Here is a 23,259-nt window from a genome sequence, read left to right on the forward strand (position 1 = left end):
CTGGGAGCATGGACCCAGGGTCATTGTGGGTTGCAGAAGGTAGAAGGTCTGGCTTCTGTAATTGCTGCCCCGCTGAACATGGGTGTTGACTGGTCGGTCCGTACTCCCAGTCTGCCTCTCTCTTTCCCTAGTACGGTGGGTCGGGGAAGCTGAGCTCCAGGACACATTGGTGGGGTCTTCAATCCAGGGAAGCCTGGCCAGCTTCCTGATGGCATCTGGAACCTGGTGACTGAAAAGAGAGTTAACATACGAAGCCAAACAAATTGTTGAGCAATCATGGACCCAAAGCTTGGCATAATGGAGAGGAAGTGTTAGGGAGGTACTCACTGCAAACTCTAGTGTACTTCTGCTTTCAGGTATATATATATTGCAGTAGTTTATGGATACGTGTGAACATATGCTCTCTTTCACAGAAACTGGTGTATATCTAGGTTTTGGGACTTTGTTAGAAAGTGAACCACCTGAGATAAAATTAGAGTATACTATGAAAGGAAAGATCTCACCCGAGTAATGAAGCTGAAGGGTTGTCATTCCACACGTGAAGTCTCTGGACACAGTCTGAGGTGAAGCATGTTGAGGTGGCAATCGTTGTGTTGGTTAGGTTGTGATCAGCAGATGCAATATTATTTGATATGGATTGGGAGAGGCATATGGGAAAGTGGGCCCTATCCAATGGTTCCAGGACTGGGGGATGTAGGGGCTCTATAGTGGAGATGTGAGGTTCCTGCTGTCTTAGGGTTCAAAAAGACAATCGATAGTTAATGTTATCATCACATTATTTGGTAATTGGGTTAACTTTGAAAAGTCCTTTTGTTAGGGTTTGCTGTAAAGTACCCAGTATCTTGTATATAGCTGTGCTATTGGATGATTCTGATCTACTTGGTCTAGGCTATTGAGAGAGTCCGCATATCAAATACACAGCCTATATACTAAAAAGATTCAGTTTGTGTTTTGAAAAACTTTGAGACATACAATTGATGGCTTAATGTTTTAAGGAATGCCAGGCTCCTGGAGGCAGAAAAATGCAGGGTGCTTTGTGAGGCTTCTTACAATTTCCTGACACCTCTTTGTTTCTCTCCCTCTGTATCACCCCTTCCCCTCTCAAATTCTGGCTATCTCTATCCAATAAATAAAAAATAAAAACAGAAATAAAAAATTGCCATGATTTACCTTTTAGTTCTTTACTTTAATGAAAGCAAAAGGCAGTCAGGCCTTGAAATCTTTCTCCCACTATTTAATGATTTATCTCCAATTTTCCCCAAGGTATTTCTTGTCTGTCGATATTGGTAATTATTTCCTTTAGCCAAATCACACATGTGGTTTCTCTTTTTAACTGTTCCAGAGTATTGAAAGGAGACATTAGTAAGTGTCACCCAAGTGCCTAACAGATAAAAAGTCCTATGTCATTATCACCCAGGGAAGGTTGTTTTCCATGCACACCATCACACCTGGGCTGGGGGAATCAAGTATTTGCCTTAGGGGCTCTGTGCATGAACACAGTGACATCCATTTAACAGCTTCCAAACACTAATAAAAATGGACCAATCAGATTAAGGTAGCAGCTGATATGGAAAAGAACATCTCCATCCCAACACACATAAGCCTCCAGGAAGAGCAGCCACATCAGGCTCAAGTCAATGTACAGCTAACCTGGGAGCGGTTCTACTCTGAGGCCTGTACACTGAGGCAGGGCTGTGGGAGCAGGAGAGATTAATAGGAAGAATCCAGAAAGGAGGAGGAGGTGGTGAAGGTGACCATGAGGCCCAGGCAGCTGCAAGTTCAGGGGTTCAGAAAGCACGTGCTTCCCACGATGAGAAACACACCTTGAAGGGAAGCTGCTTGTCTCCTCTTGTCTAATGACTTGGGTGAGTAGGACCGGTTATTTCAGAGTGACAAAACAAGTGGGCCATGAAAAGAATTCATGTCACAGGCTGCCAGGAAGCACGACCTCACTCTGGGTGGCTTCAGCAACAGAGGATGCTTGTCTCACAGTCTTGGAAAGTGGAAGTCCATGAAATGGGTGTGGATGGGGTGATTTGCTCAGTGCCCTACTCCTCACCCTTAGGGTCTGCCAGTCTGTGGGGTTTCTTGACTTGGAGAAGCAATGCCCCCCACCTCCGTGTCTGCCTTCACTTCCCTATGCCGTTCCCCTCCCCCGTGTGCGTGGGTCTTTGTATTTTTAGCTTCCCCCTTCCTGTGATGACAGAGCCTGCTGGACCAGTGCTTACCCCAATGGGCTCATCTTCATTTTGTAGAGACTATATTTTCTCTTTTTGCTCTTCTCTTCTTTTCTTTTTCTATTGGGTAGTATGCCACCTCCCCCTGGCTTCTGCTTAACCATATGCCTATATAGGGATTTACTGAACCCATTCAAAGCTTTGGTCTATTTACATCAATCACTTTTACATTTACATAAAGCACTCCCTCCAGGGCATTGGTGGTTCAGTGATAGGATTCTCGCCTGCTCCGCCCCCTCCTTGTCACACTCTGATTTTCACCAGTCACTTTTCTCTCCACCCTCTCTATATCACATCCTGTTTCCACCCTACTTGGAGAGTATAAAAACAGCTGCTCTTCTGATTAAAGACACTTGGAAATTGCTTTCCGGCTCCGAGAGTTCCAGAGTGTATCTCCTGCGAAGTTAGTGCGGCACGAGTTCCTGATCCCTCTCCCACACAGCAGCCTAGATCGGCTCCAGTTGAGTTCTCTCCAACCCAGAGAGCACTAGCTCAGGAAGAAGTACCCTCAGGCTATCCCGGCATTTTTCTTTCTTTTTTTCTTTCTTTCTTTCTTTCTTTCTTTCTTTCTTTCTTTCTTTCTTTCTTTTTTTTTGCCTCCAGGGTTATATTACTGGAGCTCAATGCCTGCATCATGATTCCACAGCTCCTGGTGGCTATCTTTTTTTTTTTTTTTTCCCCATTGTTGCTGTTGTTTTTGTGGTATAGAACAGAGAGAAGTGGAGAGAGAAGGGGAGAACGATAGACACGTGCAGACCTGCTTCACTGCTTGTGAGATGACCCCCTGCAGCTGTGGGGGCTCCAACCCCGGTCCTTGAGTGGGTCCTTGCTCTTTGTACTATGTGCGCTTAACCTAGTAAGACTCTATTTTTTATTTTCTTTTCTTTCCTTTTCTTTTTTTTTTAAAGATTTCCTTTAAATATTTATTTATTTATCCCCTTTTGTTGCTCTTGTTGTCCCTTTTAAATCATTTTATTGGGCGGGGGAGTAGCGGTGGTGCTTAATGGATCACGATACAGTTGTGGACACACGGATATAGTTTCTCACCTCACCATAATGAGTGTCTGCAAAACACTCTCACCCCCAACATGGGTCTTGTCCACCATCATGCCCTGTGACCCCAAAGACTCTGTTCTCAAATACGGTCACATGAGGCCCTGGAGGTCAGGGCTTTACACAGGAATTGTGTGGCCTCCATTTCAACTTATATTACAGCATACAATCAGGAAATATTTTATCCCTGCACCAGGGCAAGACAGCATCTTTGGGTTGCGATATCTAATGTCCTGCATTTCGTTACTCCACACAACTCAGATGACCATGTCTTAAATTAATCTGAAGTAATTCCTTTCTGGACGAGATCTCATCAGCTGGATACACTGTTCCATTTTGTTTGAATTTTTCAACTTTCAGGAACTATTTGCAATCTTGTTTTTTTTTTTTTTTTCCCTTATGATTAAATCAGATCATCATGTTGCAAAGGTCAAATCTCAGACTAAAATGTGTTCAAAGATGTGCTCTTTACACTGCCCTGGTTCTCCCCTGTAGATTTTAAAAAGCATTTATTGATTTATTTCTTAAGGAGAGAGCGAATCAAAGCATCACTCTAGCAAGTGCCAGGCAGGGCTTAAACTCAGGACCTCATGCGTACAAATCCAGTTCTCCACCTCCTGTGCCATCTCCTCAGTTTCCCTTGTTCATATTTTTGAAATCGGAAAAGAATTTGGATCTAAGCACATATTTATTTGTGTTCATGCCACCTCTGTTTCTCTTGCAAAGATTTATTTTGAGAGAGACAGAGATAAAGAAGAGAGCATCTGGACTATTACTCTAGCACATGTCTCTCTCACTTTCTCTCTCTTCTCTCTCTTTCTCTCCTCTCTCCCTCTTCTCTCATAATTTCTCATAATAAACCAAAACATTGCCTCATCTTGAAGTGATGACAAGCAAATGAGAGAATTAATGTCAGATGATTTCACTCCTAGGAAGAACTTGGGAAACAAGGACAGAAAGGGAAATCACAAAGTGAAATTTGGACTGAGTCTGGTATATTTCACGAAAGCAAAGGACTCTGGAGGGGAGGGGTGGGGGTTGGGGAGCAGACTTTGGGGTCCTTGGAGCATGATGGTGGGAAAGCAAGTTGGGGTGAGAGTGTTTTGTAGATTCCTGTTATGGGGAGATGAGAAATTGTACCCATGTGTCAACAACTGTACTGTAAACCAGTAACCCCAATAAAATGATTTAAAGACATGTTTTAACTATATATATATATATATATATATATATATATATATATATATATCAGAAAACACAAATAAAAGTTTAACCAAGACTACACAGGAATTTTTCTTGTCAACTATAAATTATATTTAAGTATATATATTTAAAATAGATCATTATATATTGCATATATATATATATTACATATCTAAAGTCATTGCGAAACAGACTAATCTCTATCTTTGGCTTGAAAGCTTGGCAAAAATCCAAAATATTTGTACTGCAAACTCTTGTTGAGGCTGTGTGACCATGGTAGACACAAAAGCAGTAAGATCACCGAGCTGTTCCAGGAACAAAAGTACAGAGCGGTGTTCATGTAACATTTTGTAACTAAAAAAGTCAAGGTTGATGGGAGGTAGCTTGTGGGTTTTGATACATCAGAAGGACTGTATTCTGGAAGAAAGCATTCCGGACAAACTAGGAATTCCTCAGGAGAGGATAGAGGAGGGGTGTGTGTGTGTGTGGAGGGGGGCTGGGCAGAGAAGGGGAAGCGTGTGAGGGAGACTTGTCTCTGAGTGTTCGTTTACAGTGGAGACAGTTTTCTTCTGGTGCCTGGGCACTTAATACTGCTGTCTTTTTTGCCGTCAGAGTTTAAGATCTTGATACTTCCTCTTGCTAATGTACAAGGCCAGCAGATAGCAAGTGGTGAATTTGATAACCCCAGACTGAACTCCAGAAATATTATCAACAATATGGCCTTTGCAACCCACTCCAGCCACCAGAATGTCATCACTTTCCTCAAAATTCAAGCAACCATCATCTGGGTACAATGGCTGTGAGTGTGGGGGTGTGGGGGAGGGGGTCCTTAATTAGCTGGATGCTAATAAGAACTCTTCTTGATGATAGAATCTGGTTGGTTTGGCTTCAACCCCTCCTTTAGCAGGGGCTGATCCTCCAGCTGTGCCCAACAAGCTTTCATGTACCTTTGTCCCCATCACCTCTGACCCACTGGTGGTCACAGAGTCACTCTGAATGCCACTCAGTGCCGGTACTACGATCCACTGCTCCTGGTGGCCATTTTCCCCATTTTATTGGATAGGACGGAGAGAAATTGGGAGAGGAGAGGGGAATTGAGAGGGAGAGAGAAAGATAGACACTTGCAGACCTGCTTCACTGCTTGTGAAGCATCCTCCTCCCCCCACCCCTCGCAGCAGGTGGGGAGCCAGGGGCTCGAACCCAGATCCTTGCGTCGGTCCTTGCACTTAACCTGGTGTACCACTGCCCAGTCCCCTCGTTTGTTTTTATTGCCGAGAGGGGCAAATACGGGAGGAACACAGGCCAGTGCTGTAGGCTGGAGGGCCTTAAACAGACTGTGGTTTTTCCCATGCTTCTCTTTCTTCTCCTCTTTCTCTTTCTTGTCCTTTCTTTCTTTCCCTCTTTCTCTCCTTTCTTTGATTCATTCTTTTTATAAATATTTATTTATTAGATACAGACAGCCAGAAATGGAAGGGGAAGGGGGTGACAGAGAGTAAGAGAGACAGAGAGATGCCTGCAGCCCTGCTTCACCACTCATGAAGCTTTCCCCTTGCAGGTGGGGACCAGGGGCTTGAACCCAGGTCCTTGCACATTGTAACATGTGTTCTCAACCAGGTGCACCACCACCTGGCCCTCTTTCTCTCTCTCTCTTCTCTCTCTCTCTCTCTCTTTCTTTCTCTCTCTCTCTCTCTCTCTCTCTCTATTATCTTTACTTATACATTGGATAGACAGCCAGAAATTGAGAGAAAGAGGGAGATAGAGAGATGGAGAGACAGTGAGACACCTGCAAGCCTGCTTCACCACTTGTGAAGCAGTGCCCTTGCAGGTGGGGACTGGAGGCTTGAACCCAGGTCCTTGTGCATTGTAACATGTGTGCTCAACCAGGTGCACCACCACCCGGTCCCCTCTTTCTTTCTTTTCTTGTCTGCTCTGGGATGACTTTTTCAGACAGAGACAGAGACACAGAGAGAGTGAGGAAAGAAACTAAAGAAACCGTGACCAAAGCTCCCTCCGATGGTATCAGGCTCAAACCTGGATGGCACACAAGGCATAGATAGCAGTGCCCTACCCAGGTGAGATATCCTGCCAGCCCCGGGCTGCTTTGACCCCTCCCCCTTTTGTCACTGAGACAATGTGGTGAAGCTAGCATGCTGAATATGCAGAAAGACTTCCACACCTAAAGCTTTGAAGTCCCAGGTTCGATCTCCTGGTCCCCAGCTTTAGAGAGGAAGCTTCTCGAATGGTGAGTCAGGGGCTGCAGGTGTCTCTCTTTCTCTCCTTCTCTCTCTACCCCCTCTCTTTTCAAATCCTTTCTGTCCTATTAAAAACAAAAAAGCCAGGGCCAGTTGGTGGTGCACCCGGCTAAGTGCACACATTACAATGTGCAAGGACCCAGGTTCAAGTCCCTGGAAAGCACCATGAGTCTTGAAGCAGAGCTGCAGGTCTCTCTTTGCCTTTCCATCTCTTCCTACCCTCTCAATTTCTCTATCCAACAATAATAATAAAGAAAAAGAAAGGAAGGAATGGAAGGAAGAATGCAGGAGAACAGGTGGAGAGGGTCTCTCCCTGTTTGTGCACAGGGCACCTGTCCCTCCAGCCACATGATCCTCTGGGCACGAGAACAGAGGAGAACGGGATGGGACAGCCTGCCTGGAGCCTTCTAGCCCTTTTCTGTGTCCTGGCATGAGGGGTGGCTGAGTTGAAGCTGTCCCCTGTCAACACAGGACAGAGGTGGCTGTGTCTTTTGTGGTGCTGTTTCTAAGCCTCCTCATCCCTAAAATAAATGATGAAGATGATTGAATCGACTCCTCCTGTCCAGGAACATCAGATTCCAAAGGCCTGCAGGAAAGGAGGCAGCTACTAGTGTCTCCTGGACCCTGGGAGCACAGGAGGGTTGGGAGAGCAGTGGGGGGGGGGACGACCCAGTTCCACCCACCTGCCATTTTTGTGACACTGGGGAATGAACCTATGGCTTTGCCTCATGCGTGATACCTCTTCAACCCAGTGTTTCTGTTCTTCCCTTGGGAGAGGAACAGAGGATAGAGACTAAGTACCATTCCACCATCCATGAGGCTCCGATCTGGTTGCTGGGACTCAAAGCCCAGGGCCTCAAATAGAGCCAAGCATGCACTCATCTGGTGAGCTAGCTATTTCCAGTCCCCATCTGATCCCTAACTCACAGGGTGGCCTTCAGGAAGTCCCTTTTCAGTAGGAACCTCAGAACTCTCCTCCCCCGCCCCAATCTGTGCAGTAAGACAGTGGATTTTGAAACACAAATGTCTCTTGTAAACTGTATCTTTCCTCCATCAGGCTGGCTTGCTTCCCTTCCTTATCCGCTCACCTTCTGGTCCACTGTGCCTTTCAGGAGAATCCTGTGGCATTGGTTTACACACAGTTCAGCAGGTAGAATAGGCTGTCAGGATATTTTTTTAAACATTTCTTTATTATCAGATAGAGACAGAGAGAAATTGAGAGGGGAGGGGGAAGATAGAGAGGGAGACACACAGAGAGATACCCGCAGCCCTGCTTCACCACTCGTGAAGCGTTCCCCCTGCAGGTGGAGACCAGGGGTTTGAACCTGGGTCCTTGTGCACTGTCATGTGAGCGCTTAACCAGGTATGCCACCACCTGGCTCCCCCCTTATTTTTTTTTGATATTTTAATAAGTCAACACAACTTTGATATGTTGACTTCACTCAGCCCCCACTTAGTCCACCAAACCCTAATCTGTATCAGGCTTTTAATATCTGTGATGTGTTTTGTAGCGTGATGAAAAATTCCACATAATTTGACTGCAAGTAAGACAGAGAACCTTAGCTCATTCGGGGAAAGACTGATTCCATCAACTGAAAGACCCTAAAAGCAGAGCTGAAACAATCTGTAATAGCCAAAACCTGGACGCAAGCCAGGCATCCAACAACAGGTGATGGCTGAAAAAGCTGTGGTCTGTTAACAATGATGAATTCACCTTCTTCCCCTCATCTTGGATGGAGCTTGAAGGAGTCATGTTAAGTGAGATACACCAGAAAGAGAGAGATGAATATGGGATGATCTCACTCATAGAAGTTGAAAAATACGAAAGAGGGAGTCGGGCGGTAGAGCAGCAGGTTAAACGCACTTGGCGCAAAGCGCAAGGACCGGCATATCGAGCCCCCCACCCCTCACCTGCAGGGGAGTCGCTTCATAGGCGGTGAAGCAGGTCTGCAGGTGTCTCTTTTTCTCTCCCCTTCTCTGTCTTCCCCACTCTCTCCATTTCTCTCTGTCCTATCTAACAACAACGACATCAATAACAATGACAATAATTTTATAAAAAAAGGGCAACAAAAGGGAAAATAAAGAAATATATATATATACAAATAGAAGTGGAAACACAAAGTAGAATTTGGACTGGGTCTGGTGTATTGCACCAAAGTAAAGGACTCTGGGAGTGGAAGGGAGGGCTTTCAGGTCCTGGTGCCTGATGTGGAGGAGGACCTAGGTGTCGGGTGAGAGTGTTTTGCAGAAAACTGAGAAATGTTACACATAGACCAATAATTGTATTTAGCGTTGACTGTAAATCATTAATCCCTCCAATTAAAGAGAGAGAGAGAGAGAGAGAAAAGCAGAGCTGAAGCTTTCCAGAAATATCACCCATGCCTCTGAGTTCCAGAATGCTCTACCCGCTGACTGTCTCCACAGATTGCAAACATGTTCGCCCAGCCCAACACCCCCACAAACACAGAAGCCGGTTCCTTGTGGCTGACCTCTCCATGTCCACTTCCTGCCCACCCTGCGTCTTTGGTTGAACCCTGGCCTCTGGTTCTCAGCTATGTCTGGCCTGACCTGGAGTCTCCAGGTTGTTTCTGCAAGTCCTGAAAAGGGCCTCCCTAGTTCTCTCATCCAGACCCTCGTGACCTTGGCAGCGAGTTCGAAGCATTTCCGGCCTGGGCAGAATAAATTTCCTCCTGCTTTCGACTACATTCTGCTCAAAGCAAAAAAGAATTCTGTTTGCTTTTGCTGCCTCTCCCCCCCCCCCTTTTTAAATACATTGTAAAGACTTGCTCTCTGCCTTTGTTTTACCAGTGTTACTTTCCATGGCAGAATGTTACAAGGAGCTCTTCCCTGAGAATAGGATAGTTCAGCAACCTCATAAGCCAATTTCACCGCACTCTCTCTCTCTGAACATCTGACACGAAGTCAAATAGCTGAGCAGAGCAAGCAGGCGTGTCTCTGGGGACTGCAGGAATCCTGGTCTGTGAGCTAAAGCAACCCTGCCAGGCAGGAGAGTCTGCAGAGCTGCAGGCTGGGAAGGGGATCTTGGGCAAATTAAACCAAAGAGCTCTTTGCTCTTTTCAGTGGGAGATTAATGGTTTAGGGTGCGGTTGCTGACACATAGCTACAATCTCATCTCCCGGTGATCGGTGTCTCCAAAACACTTCCACCCACCATTAGGTCTCCTCCACTACCATGGGCCAAGACCACAAAGCCCCTGAATATACAGACTTGCCACATGTCTGGGCTACAATTCCCTTATGTGGAAAACAATACAGATTCCATTATTCCACCGCACAAAATAAAGAGTATTGTCTTCTTCGGTTCAAGAGAAGCAGACGCAGCCCAGCAGATCATTCTGCCAAGGACTGGGGGTGCGGGTGGGATGGGGTGGGGATGCTAAGTGAGGAAGCATATGGGCATTAGTGAAAGGTACAGAGGAGGCAAGCAGAGCTTTCTGGAAGCTTCTGCTTCCAAAACAGTGGCAGGTTGGGAGTCGGGTTAAGCACACGTGGCGCAAAGCACAAGGGCCCGCCTAAGGATACCGGTTTGAGCCCCCAGCTCCCCACAGGGAGTGCAGGGGAGTCACTTCACAGGTGGTGAAGCAGGTCTGCAGGTGTCTGTCTTTCTCTCCCCCTCTCTCAAAAAAAAAAAAAAAAAAAAAACAGTGGCAGGCTAAAACTTAAAGGATCATGTCCATGGTATGGCAGGCACTTTAGAAGGGTCCCTGGGCCTCTCTAATGTGCAATCTTTTTAAAGAATCTTATTTATTTATTTATTTATTGATTGATAGTTAATATTTATTGATAGAACAGAGAGAAGTTGAGAGAAAACGAGTTAGAGAGAGAGAGAGAAAGACACCTGCAGACCCGCTTCACCGCTTGTAAAGAGTCCCTTCACCCCCACAGGTGGGGACTGAGGGGCTTGTACCCGGATCCTTGTGCATGGTGACCTGTGCGCCACCACGTCACCTTTGTGAGGTTCAGTCTTAAAGGTGGGCTGCAGTGGATCATGTTGAGGGACCCTCTGCCCCAGCACACAGTCTGCAGCAACACCATCACTCAGCACATTTGTTGTTTTCTTGCCCCTGGCCTGTGCCCACACAATGCCAGGACAGAGCTCGGGCTGCTCTGTCAGCTCCCAGGCCAATATCTGGGGCAGCTGTGAGGGTCTGGCTGGAGGATGTGGGCCCAGGTTGCCAGGCAGCCCTCAGCTGGCCTTGTGCAGGCTGACTCATCCCTCTCCTCCCCCAGCCCAGAGAGCAGCCAGAAGAATGCAGCTCAATGCAGACTGCCTCCTGGGAGGCAGGAGATGTTCTCTCTGCTTTCTGCCCACTGGCTGCCCATAGGCTCCTACCTTGGAGACCCTGTGGCTGCTTCCAGATCACAGTCACCTGAACTGGAGTGCCTGGGGACTGACAGTTCAGTATACTGCAGATGAATGGCCCTGAGTGTCTGGAAAATAAGAACCAGACATCATATTTAAATGAGCCCCAGGCAGCAGGAGAGAGTTCCCACGCATGTGCAGTTAGCACATACTGCAGACCTGGTCCAGGAGAAACTAGCCTTGAGTCTCCAAAGGGAGAGAGGGAGGAAGGGAGGAAGGAAGGAAGAGGTTCCTGCTCCCCAGCAACAGCTCAGCCAGTGAGAATGCAAATGAGAATTTAATGCATTTCTAGCTTTTGGCCCCTTCCAATGGACTCTGGCTATCACAGCCCCTCTAAAGCCTGGCTGAAACAGTTTCTACTTTTGTTCTTAGGAGTGCATGTGTGTTCTGCCATAAAACAATACCTCTTTTTAAATGTTTTTTAAATTTATTTTTTAAAAAGAGAGAATGATACAGAGAGAGACCAGAGTCCTGCTCAGTTCTGGCCTGTGGTGGTGCTGGGGCCTCTGGGACCTCAGAGCTTCAGGCATGACAGACTTGCAGAACCATGATGCTGTCTCTTCAGCCCGAGACCTCATCTCTTGACTCTGTGTGTGTGTGTGTGTGTGTGTGTGTGTGTGTGTGTGTGGCCATTTCTGAATAACTACATTTTGCTGGTGAAAGCTCTGACTGTTCATTTAAGATCAACAGGTGTGGTGAGAGATGGAGCTGAAGGGGAGCATGGGAGGTGATAGTCAGTATTGCCTTTCTATAGTAATATATATATATTTCTATAGTATTCATTTACACTGGGGTGGGGATTCTGGTTGCCCTAAAAGGAATACAGAAAAAAAGTCAAGAAAGTATTGTATTGACCTTTTGACATGCAAAATAAAATTTCTATGGCTTGGTTGTTATTATTTGGTTTTGTTTGTTTGTTTTTTACCTTTAGTTGCTGGGGCTTGGTGACGGCACTACAAATCCACTACTTCTGGTCACCTCCCCCCTTTTTTTTTGATAGGACAGAGAGAAATTGAGAGAGGAGGGAGATACAGAGAGGGAAAGAAAGAAATTCACCTGCAGACCCGCTTCACAGCTCATGAAGCTTCCCCTCTGCAGGTGGGGAATAAGAGCTCGAACCCAGGTCCTTGGGCATTTCTCTGCGCTTAGTGCTAAGTGCGCCTAACCGGGCATGCCATCACTGAGCCCCAGAGGCTTTGTTTCTATACAGCTGAAATTCAATCAGTGCGCGTGTTCAAAAGATGCAGTCTGGCGAGAACTGGCACGTGTGCCCATCTGGGAAACACTGTGGATACCCCCAGCACCCCGAAACATTTCCTTGCTCCCCTACTCAGTTATCAGGCTCTTGCCAACTTGCTTTCTGTCACTGCAGAGCACTTTTTGATCTAGAAGTCTGCATGCTAGGGGTCCCACAGCCCTTCGCAGGCTTTTGTCCCTGTGTCACAGGACTCACAGGCCTCTGCCAGGACCAGGCTAAGGCTGAGGGCCAGGGCTCCCCCGAGTACACTTCTGCTGTGCTGGAGTCTAGCCTGCTCCTTTCTGGGTCCAAGACAATCAACAGATGACCTAGATCCTTCCTGGGCCTTGAACCCAGCCCAGAGGAAATCTCTTGATGGTTACAAACTAACTAGACTCTCCTCCCCCCTGATACTTTGTGGATACAGAGATAATGGCTAGAGACTCTCTCCCCACAAAGAGCTGCAGAGGGAGTCCTCTTAGAGAGAGAGGATAGGTTAAACTCTCTGCTTCCCTAGTTCTTCAGGATTTAAAACTAAATAAATAAGTGAGCCAGGAAATGTTGCAGATTCATGGTCAACATGTGCAAGTGGTTAATGGCATAAGGGCCTTGGCTGTGGCTTTCCGAATTCCTACAGGCCTCTTTCCCAGGCTTCTACCAACTGAGTCTCCTTCTCCCACTACCCTCTGCTCCCCTGCCTCCCCCACCCCCAGCTCCAGACTGCCTTGATTCCCTTACCCTTCCCTCAGTCCTTTGTCAGAAGTTTTCAAAGCAATGAACAGTCCCAGTCCCAAATACCAATCACTCAGTTGAACTGCAGCCATGTCTTAAAGTAGAACTTTGGTTTTTTTAAATAAGTTTTGTTGAAGTTTCCTTTGGGAGGTGAAGTGAAGGAAGTTTGTCGCCCCCCCCTTTTATTTTTTTTCTTCTTCTTCTTTTCCTTTCCCTTTTCCAAGAAAGTCAGTGTTACATGGCTCAGGACCCAGCAAAGAACCAAGTGCTGAATCCCAAGAAAATCAAAGTAAAAACATGCAAAGGAAAGTTTGTTCCACTGTCCTAGCTGTTTTTAAGAAAGTAAGGGCTTCTGGGTCCAGGTGATGGTGCACCTGGTTAAGCGCATACCTGACAGTGTGCAAGGTTCAGGTTCAACCCTCGCCCCACCCCCACCTGCAAGAAGGAAGCTTCACGGGTGCTTAACAGTGCTGCAGGTGTCTGTCTATCTATCCATCTATCTCCTCCTCCTCCTCTCAATTTCTCTGTGTCTATCCAAAAAGAAAAAAAAATCTTTGAAAAAAATTAAGGATTTCACTAACTGACAGGATACAGATACACCAGCTATGTTCTTTTTCTTTCTTTCTTTCTTTCTTTCTTTCTTTCTTTCTTTCTTTCTTTTTTTTAAGGCTGAAACTTATCTTTATCAGCAGTCAGAGTCAATAATTGTGATTACTCAATGCTGTGAGTTTATATGAGAGCAGTGGAAAAGTTTCTGCAATGGACCAGGTGGTAGCATACCAGGTCGAGCACACATGTTACCATGCTCAAGGGCCAGGGTTCAAGCCCCTAGTTCCACCTGCAGGTGGGGGAAGCTTTATACATGATGAAGCAGTGCTACAGGTGTCTCTCTGTCTCTCCCCCCTATATCTTCCTCCTTCCTTTTGATTTCTATCCTGTCTATCCAATAAATAAGTAAAGATAATTTTTAAATATTTATTTATCTCCTTTTGTTGCCCTTGTTTTATTATTGTGTTTATTATTGTTGTTGTTGATGATGATGTCATAGTTGTTGGATAGGACATAGAGAAATGGAGAGAGGAGGGGAAGACAAAGAGGGGGAGAGAAAGATAGACACCTGCAGACCTGCTTCACCACTGGTGAAATGACTCCCCTGCAGGTGGGGAGCCAGGGGCTCAAACCGGGATCCTTACGCTGGTCCTTGTGCTTTGCGCCACCTGCGCTTAACCCGCTGTGTTTCTGCCCAACTCCCAGATAATAATTCATTTAAAGTGGCGATCAGGCAGTCGCACACCTGTTTAAGTGCATATAGTACAAAGAGCAAGGACTCTCAAGGATCCCAGTTCGAGCCTCTGGTTTCCCACCTGTGGGTGGGTGAGGGGGAAGGGTTGCTTCACAAGTAGTGAAGTAAGTCTGCAGATATCTATCTTTCTCTCCTCTCCATTTCCCCCTCCTCTCTCAATTTCTTTCTGACCTACTGTTGGTCATCATTTCTCCTTTGGCTAATTCTGCTTCTGCTTTCTGTCCATCACACCAGGTTCCCCTGCATTGCTTAACACTGTGGTCTATTTACATAATCGTTGTTTTGTTTGAGATGCGCCCTGGTTTAATCCCCAGTGGTTTAATCCCCACTGGTTTAATCCCCATTGGTTTAATCCCCATTGGTTTGTGCTCTTTTTCCACTCTGCCCCCTTACCCTACATACTTTCTTTTTCCACCCTACTACTTCCTTCCTGCAAAGTATAAATGCAGATGAATAAAGTCAGCAGGATATATTGTGTTCCTGCTCAGCCACGAGAGTTCCTGGTTCCTCTCCTACGTTGCTGAGTAGGCAGCAGCCTAGGTTGGCTCTGGCATAGTTCTCTCCAACCCAGGGAACACATGTCCAGGAAGAAACACCCTCAGGCTAGCCCGGCAACCTATTAAAAAAAATTGGGTAAAAAAATGGCCACCAGAAGCAATGGATTTATAGTGCAGCACCAAGCCCCAGTGATAACCCTGGAGGCAAGAAATAGAGAGAGAGAGAGAGAGAAAGAAAGAAAGAAAGAAAGAAAGAAAGAAAGAAAGAAAGAAAGAAAGAGGAAGGAAGCAAGCTTCTGCAACTAAAAACAATTTTTTAAATCTCCTAGTGTAGCTGAATGAATTTTTGTAAAGAATTCCTTAGTCGGAATGTGTTTTAAAGTAATGTTTGAGCTATCACTGTGTGATCAGTAGTAAAATAATCTATTAACTTTTGTAGTACAAAACATCTTTTAAACATCAATGTGCATCTTATGCAGTACTTATTAAAACTATGAAGGGTAGGTGTTTGTCCTAATTTTCACAGAAATTGGAAACTCAGATAATTGTATTGATGTCTGCAGAAACCAATGAAGAGATAATACTGAAATTTAGATTCATCCACCCAGACCTACAGCTTACCTATTTTCTTCCAGGTCTCAAAACCAAAAATGAGTCTTTTACTATGTGTGAAGATAGCATCTTAGTGGTAGTCCATAGCTCCATTCTTCATGATAGCCAAGATGTGGAAGCAACCTTAATGTCCTCCAGTGGATAAAGACTGGATAAAGAAGTTAGGGGATAGTGATTCTAGAGGTGGTGCAGTGGATAAATCACTGGATGCTCAAGCAAGAAGTCCTGAGTTCAATCCCTGACAGAACATGTATCGGAGTGATGTCCGGTTCTCTCTCTCTCTCTCTCTCTCCCTCTCTCTCTACCTCCCTCCCTCTCTTCCTCCCTCCCTTTCTCATAAATAAATAAAATATTTTTTTAAAAGTTAGGGGATATAGATTCAATAAACAACTGCTCTTCAATTTAAAAAGATGCTATCTTATCCTTTGGAGTGAAATGGATGAGACCAGAGGTGACTGTGGTAGGTGAAATACATAAAAAGGATGAAAGACAACTACTGGTCATAGAGAGAAAAGAAAATATTTTAAAAGAAAAAGACCCCAGACCAAATCTTTCCCACCAGAAGCAAAATACAGCCCCTGCTACACACTCTTGTTAGGTTTGTGGACCCCAAGTCAGACAGACGTTATTGACACCAAAGGCTCAAGCACAAGGATGTCTCAAGGTGCCATGTTTGAAACCTTCTGTGCCCTCACTTCCACCTCCAAGAGTATGTACTGTGGATCCTACCGGTCAACTATGTTCTAGTGTCCTGGCTCCACGGCCATCACTCACAGCCACTGTCTGGCACCAAGAATATGCAAGAGCTCCCAAATTGGTCCCCCTGCTTTCACTCATGGTAGACATTTTAAGTGAGCATATCTCTCCATTTTTCCTTCAATAATTTCATTTCCTTTCTTTCACTATAATCTATGGCCCTGGAATTATAGAAAAGCTGTAAACCAGTCCCATGCTGTCTTTGAGGCTGTAGACAGAGAGTATGTCTAGATTCAAGAGCAGAGGCAGTGATGAGTTTTTCCCAGACTGGCCAGGGAGAGAATTAATGACTTCTGAGAACAGTCAGGGGACTAGCCAAGACCAGAGATTACCCTGGTCTTGAACTGTCAGGGTCCCTGCTGTAACCATGGCAACTAGAAGCTCTGTCCTAGTTTTCTGAATGCCTTGTGGTCCTTAAAGGAGCAGAGAGCTTAATAATGACTAGAAAAAAGCAACTTAATAATTTGGCTCCCCACCTGCAGGGGAGTTGCTTCACAGGCGGTGAAGCAGGTCTGCAGGTGTCTATCTTTCTCTCCCCCTCTCTGTCTTCCCCTCCACTCTCTATTTCTCTCTGTCCTATCCATCAATGACAACATTAATAACAACAACAATAATAACTACAATAATGAAACAAGGGCAACAAAAAGGGAATAATTTTTTTTTTATTTTGAAAACTTTTGGTTGAGTTTCTAGAAATACTGTTTCTTCAAGATCTGAATATAGTTTAAGATTCACAGCTGTGTGGTCTGGGAGGTGGTGCAGTGATAAAGCATTGGACTCTCAAGCATGAGGTACCAAGTTACATCTCCACCAGCACATGTAATAGAGTGATATCTGGTTCTTTCTCTATATATATCTTTTTCATTAATAGGTAAATAAATAGAATATTTTTTTAAAAGGTGATCAATTATCTTGGTATGGTCAGGGTTATCAGATTCCCCAGGACATGGATTTTTTAAATCTTTGTATTGGGGAATTAACAGATTACAGTACAGTTGCCTCTGTACCCAGGGGCACAATTTCTCATTTCCCCCATAACAAGCGTCTGAAAAACACTCTCAACCCCAGCTGAGGTCTTTTCTCACCATCATGCACCAGCACTTTCAAGTCCTGGATCTGGATTCAAGGCCCTGGGCTCCACTTGTAAGGGGAAGCTTCACAAGTAGTGAAGCAAGGCTACAGGTGTCTCTTTTTCTCTCTTCCTCTCTGTCTCCCTCTTCTCTTTCAATTTCTTTTTTTTTAATTTTTAAAAAATTTTATTTATTTATTTTCCCATTTGTTGCCCTTGTTGCCTTTTTATTGTTGTTGTAGTTGTTATTGTTGTTATTGATGTTGTCGTTGTTAGATAGGACAGAGAGAAATGGAGAGAGGAGGGGAAGACAGAGAAGGGGAGAGAAAGACAGACACCTGCAGATCTGCTTCACCGCCTGTGAAGCGACTTCCCTGCAGGTGGGGAGTCAGGGGCTTGAACCGGGATCCTTCTGCCAGTCCTTGCACTTTGCACCATGTGCGTTTAACCCACTGCGCTACCACCTGACTCTCCTCTTTCAGTTTCTTTCTATCAACAAAAGAAAAAGGGAAAGAAGGGGGGGATGGTTTTGCATTGCAGCAATAATCCTGGTGGCAGTAAATAAATTAATTTAATTAAACAAGAAGAGACCTTCTTTCTACTTGCCTATTTTCTGTCTTTCTCTTAGTATGCAGGAGACACCCCAGACTGCCTTCTGGTACCAAAAGTCCCACCCCTGAGGGATCTGACACAGCTGAACAATTGGGATAACGGATAACTGGTAACCCTAAGTGCACCGTAGGTATGAATCTCACTCTACATTCTGGTCTTCAGAAAAACAAAGCTTTTTTTTCTCAGACTTTGGCTTAAGAGTGGGCTTTATACAGAGCCAGTGCTCAGTCAATGGCTGTTGAAATTTTAATTTTGCTCTGTTCTTTTCCTTGTTTTTCCAAAGAGCTGTGGAGAAGATGCAACTGTGGTTGTTAACACTTACTTTGGTGGGTTCAATAGAGACTAGTAATTCAGCCAGCTTAGTATCAGTCCTAATTAAACTTTAGATTTTTCTTTTTAATCTCTATAAGATATGTTTTTTAAAAGAGAACATTAAAGATAAGAGAGGAGGGGATAAGAAGATGTAAATTTCCACTTAAAAATTCATTATGGTCAGTGTGAATAAAAAAGTTGAGTTATGTATTCCTTCCTTATCCAGGATGCAACTAGAAATAGGAAAAAGTTGAAGATCAAAGAGTGGGAAAGGAGGAGTGGAACAAACAGTAACTGAAAGAAAATCCATGTCAGACAATATAGCTTTTCTTTTTCTTTCCTTTTTCTTCTTCTTTTTTCCCTCCACCAGAATTATCACTCTGTGCTTTTAGGATGACCTCCCTGTTCCTGGTGGCCATTTATCTTTCCTTTTTCTTTCTTTTTGCATAGAAGCAGAATGAAACAGAAGTGGAGAGAGGAGGAAAGAGAGATACCTTCGTGAAACTCCCCCTCCTCCCCTTACAGGTGGAACCAGGGGCTTGAACAAAATAAATTTTCCAGACAAAAAATTAATTTCTAGGGACAAAGAGAACCCCAGCATAATAGTGAAAGATTCAACTGACCAGGGGAAATGCAACAATTCTAAACTCATATAGCACCAATTTAAACATCAATGTAGACCACAAAATATTAATCAGGTATCAAAAATCAGAATGACAGGGAGAAATGAACTAATCTACTAGATGGTGGGTTTGTGGTATATTCCCTTCAAAGGCTGCTTTGTCAAGCACACTCACATACATAGCAGTATAAAGACATGAAAAAGCCATGAGCACATGCAGTTTAGGGGACTTTCATATTATTGGGAGCCGCTTCTCACTGGTGTGCATTTCTTGTAAGTGAAGTCCATGTTTGGCATGGGAAACTCCACAAATGATGAAGCAGTGCTGTCTCTCTTCAACTATCTCTCCCTCTATGTTTGAAGTTAAAAGTTAAAAAAAAGAAAGAAAGAAATCCACTGAAAATAGTGGCATTGTACAGCCAGGAGATTATAGCACTCCAAAAAAAAAAAAAAGGTTTAACATAAATGAAATTTTTTAGGAGTTTGCATTATGTCTAAATCATAAGCAAAAACAAGGAATAAAAAAAAAACTAAAGCTTCCTTAGCAATTCCTCTCTTAGAGGTTCATACATTAAAATAAAATAAAATAAAACAAAATAAAACAGACCAGAAGCACAATTTGTAATAGGCTGAACTTGGAAGCAACCAACAACAGATGATTGGTTAAGGAAGTTGTGGTATAGATACTTGACAAAATACTACTCAGCTCTAAGATATGATGATGACATTTTCTCCTTAATCACATCTTGGGTGAAACTTGAAGGATTATGTCAAGTGTGATAAGTTATAAGGAGAAGGACAAATAACAGACAACCTCACGTATCGGTGGAACTTATGAAATAAGAAAGGAGAAACACAGGGTGAAACATGGAGGAGTGTAGTCTGTTGCAGTAAAGGGGATGGAGGGGGGGACTCAGGGTTTAGGGGAGCCAGAGCAGGATGATGATGTGGGAAGACTTCAGCTAGTGGTGGGTATAGTGCATATAACTGTCATGGGGAGATGAGCAATTGTATTCATGTGGTTACAACTGTCTTGTAAGTCAGTGTTTCCCAAATAAGATGATTTAAAGAAGAAAGGATTATGGGGCTGGGTGGTGGCACACCTGGTTGAGCACACATGTTACAATGCGCAAGGATCCAGGTTCAAGTCCCTGGTCCCCAGCTACGGGGGAAAGGCTTTGTGAGTGGTGAAGAAGGGCTGCAGGTGTCTTTCAGTTTCTCTCCCTCTCTATTTCTCCTAACCTCTCAACTTCTGGCTGTCTCTATCCAATAAATAAAGAGACTTTTTAAAAAATTAAAGATAAATAAAGATTAAATAAATTAAAGATAAATCAATTAAAGATAAATCAATAAATTAAAGATAAATCAAGTAAGTAAATAAATAAACAAGAAAGAAAGAAAGAATTGAGCCCAGGGGCCAGGTGACACACCTAGTTGAGTGCATATGTTACAAAGTGCAAGGTCCCAGGTTTAAGCTCCCAGTCCCCACCTGCAGGGGAAAGCTTCACAACTGATGTAGAAGTAATGCAGAGGTCTCTCTGTCTCTCTCCCTCTTTATCCTTCCTCTCGATTTCTGGTTGTCTCTATCAAATAAATCAAAGATAACAAAAAAAGGGAAGAATTAAGCCCCATCAGTAATAACCCTGGTAGCAAATAAGTAAGTAGATGAATAAATAAATAAGTATTTAAAAAAGAAAGAAAAGAAAAAAGAACCTGATGCTTGTATAGCAATCAGACTTAGAGTGATAGTGTCTCAGTCTTTGTAGTCATTGAATGTAATGGAGAGATACATTTGTTTATCTTTTTTTTTTTTAATTGCACATGCTTAACCCTTTACTCTCTGTTATTCTGTTCTGTGTTGAGGCCTTCTTACAAACACACCACAATCATATTATAAGCACATATTCTGAGGCTAAAATTTTGGAAATTCCCTATCAGAGAGTTGAAGACTTTATCCACGGATAAAGAAGTTTCTGAAAACGTGAGATTGCTTCATCCTCCTCCCTCCTAAAGCTACAAACACTTGTTTTATCAAAGATCTTAGTATTATTCCAGAATTATTCTGGAACTGGCTAATTTTCTTTCAGTTGCAATTTCCAGCACCTCTCTGAACATTAAGAATCAACAGTCCACCTAGCAGTGTTCAATCGCCTTCCCCGTGGACCACTGCTCGCTGATGATTCATGACCTTGGCCAAGCAAATGCAGCTTCTGTAGAATTTCAGTGGCAGGTCTGAACTCCAAGCTGGGCTCAGGTTCCTCCCAAAGCCATTGTTGGGCACATGCCCTCCCCCAGCGATGGTTTCTTCATGTTCCGGCATACAGAGAGCTGAGGGTCACTCAGCTACCAGCAATGGAGTGTGGATCTCAGTGAGGTCTCCCAGCTCACGGTCAAGTGCTTCTTGAAGTGATTTAATTAATTTCATCAGAGGAGAAGTCTTCGAAGCAAGTGAGTGTTCCAGCCACTGAAAATCCTTAGATCTCTCTGGTGTCTGTTTGTCTTCAAGAAGAGCAAATGAAATTGGATGAATTCCTTGACCTTGACCTTGACCTTGGGGAAGCTGGATGAAGGCAAGGTTTGTAATGTACTCCACACATGAAAAATCTTCGTTTGTAGAGCCAGGTGGTGGCGCACCTGGTGTGTGTATTGCCATGCACAAGGACCCAGGTTCAAGTCCTTACTCCCCACTTAGAGGGGGAAAGTTTCACTAGTGGCAAAACAGTTCTGTGGGTGTCTATCTCCCGCTCTTCTTTTTTAATATTTGTAATTCTGTTTTATTTATTATTGGGTAGAGACAGAGAGAAATTGAGAGGGGAGGGGGGAGATAGAGAGGGAAAGAGACAGAGAGACACCTGTAGCCCTGATTCACTGTTTGTGAAACTTTCCCCCTCTAAGTGGGGACCAAGGGCTTGAACCCGGGGCCTTGCATACCGTAATGTGTGTGCTTAACTAAGTGCAACACTACATGGGCCCTCTATGTCTCCATCTCTATCTCCCCTCTCAATTTTGTTGTCTATAGCCAAGAAAAATAAATAAATATTTTTTAAAAAATTTTAAATCTGTATTTATTTATTGGATAGAGACAGCCAGAAATCAAGAGGGAAGGGGGCCACAGAGAAGGAGAGCAACAGAGAGACCCCTGCAACCTTGCTGCACCACTCACAAAGCTTTCCCCATGCAGTTGGGGACTGGGGGCTCAAACCCGGGTCCTTGTGCATTGCAACATGTACACTCAACCAGCTGTGCCACCACCCAGCCCCAGTAAATAAAATATCTTAAAGGAAACCTTGACTTTCCTGATCAAACCCATCCAGTCTATTTCAGCCTAGTTGGCAGAAACTCTTTTTTTTAAAAATTATTTTTTTAATTATCTTTATTTATTGGATAGAGACAGCCAGAAATCAAGAGGGTAATGGAGAGGGAAAGAGACAGAGAGACACCTGCAGCTCTACTTCACCACTCACAAAGCTTTCCTCTTGCAGGTGGGGACCGGGGGTTCAGACCCAAGTCCTTCCACATTGTAATACCTGCACTCAACCAGGTGCACCACCACCTGGCCTGGTGGAAACTCTTAATTAATTAATTGACTTACTTGACTCATGTTGAACAGTGAAGGGAACAAAGGCCGTCCTACTCTTTGGGGGGATGGTGATGGCTGGGAGGATGGGGACCAGTTGCTAAGCCACCAGCTCACAGAGCACGGCAAGGGCCCTAAGTCAGAGGACTGAGGACGAGACACCTAGCACTGATTCTGCTGAGAGAAGGGAGGAGGAGACACTTGACACCTGAGTTGGGTCTCGGTGCCAAGTAAGCAGCCAGCCTGTAGGTGCCTGAGGCTTAAAGTCCCTCCCCTATACATACCCCCCACTTGTCCCCGCTGCTGGACTCTTTCTCCCCGAGGCCCCAGGGAACGACCCTAAGCCTCATGCGGTGGGCAAAGCATGGGTAAAACCACTCTGAGCCGCCTCCTAGGCTGACCATAAGATGTGGTCCATAGTGAGTTTCCATAGTGTAGTGGTTATCACATTCGCCTAACACGTGAAAGGTCCCCGGTTCAAAACCGGGTGGGAACAAGCCTGGTAACATTTTGGGAGTCGGATGGTAGTGCAGTGGGTTAAGTGCAGGTGGTGCAAAGCTCAAGGACCGGGAGTAAGAATCCTGGTTCGAGCCCCCGGCTCCCCACCTGCAGGGAGTCACTGCACAAGCGGTGAAGCAGGTCTGCAGGTGTCTTTCTCTCTCCCTCTCTGTCTTCCCCTCCTCTTTTCATTTCTCTCTGTCCTATTCAACAACAACGATATCAATAATAATAATAACTACAACAATAAAACAACAAAGGCAACAAAGGGGATAAAGAAGTAAATATTTTTTTAAAAACGATG

At 44.5% G+C, this 23,259-nt stretch overlaps 1 non-coding gene across 1 annotated transcript; it reads left to right on the plus strand.

Moving 5' to 3' along the window:
• The first annotated feature begins 22,880 nt into the window (after nt 1–22,880).
• On the plus strand, nt 22,881–22,953 carry TRNAV-AAC (transfer RNA valine (anticodon AAC)). Its single transcript has one exon. It is a non-coding gene; the product is annotated as a tRNA-Val (tRNA).
• The last annotated feature ends 306 nt before the right edge of the window (nt 22,954–23,259 follow it).

Source organism: Erinaceus europaeus, chromosome 3 (assembly GCF_950295315.1).
Source record: "Erinaceus europaeus chromosome 3, mEriEur2.1, whole genome shotgun sequence".
In the NCBI taxonomy this organism is placed as follows: Eukaryota; Metazoa; Chordata; class Mammalia; order Eulipotyphla; family Erinaceidae; genus Erinaceus; species Erinaceus europaeus.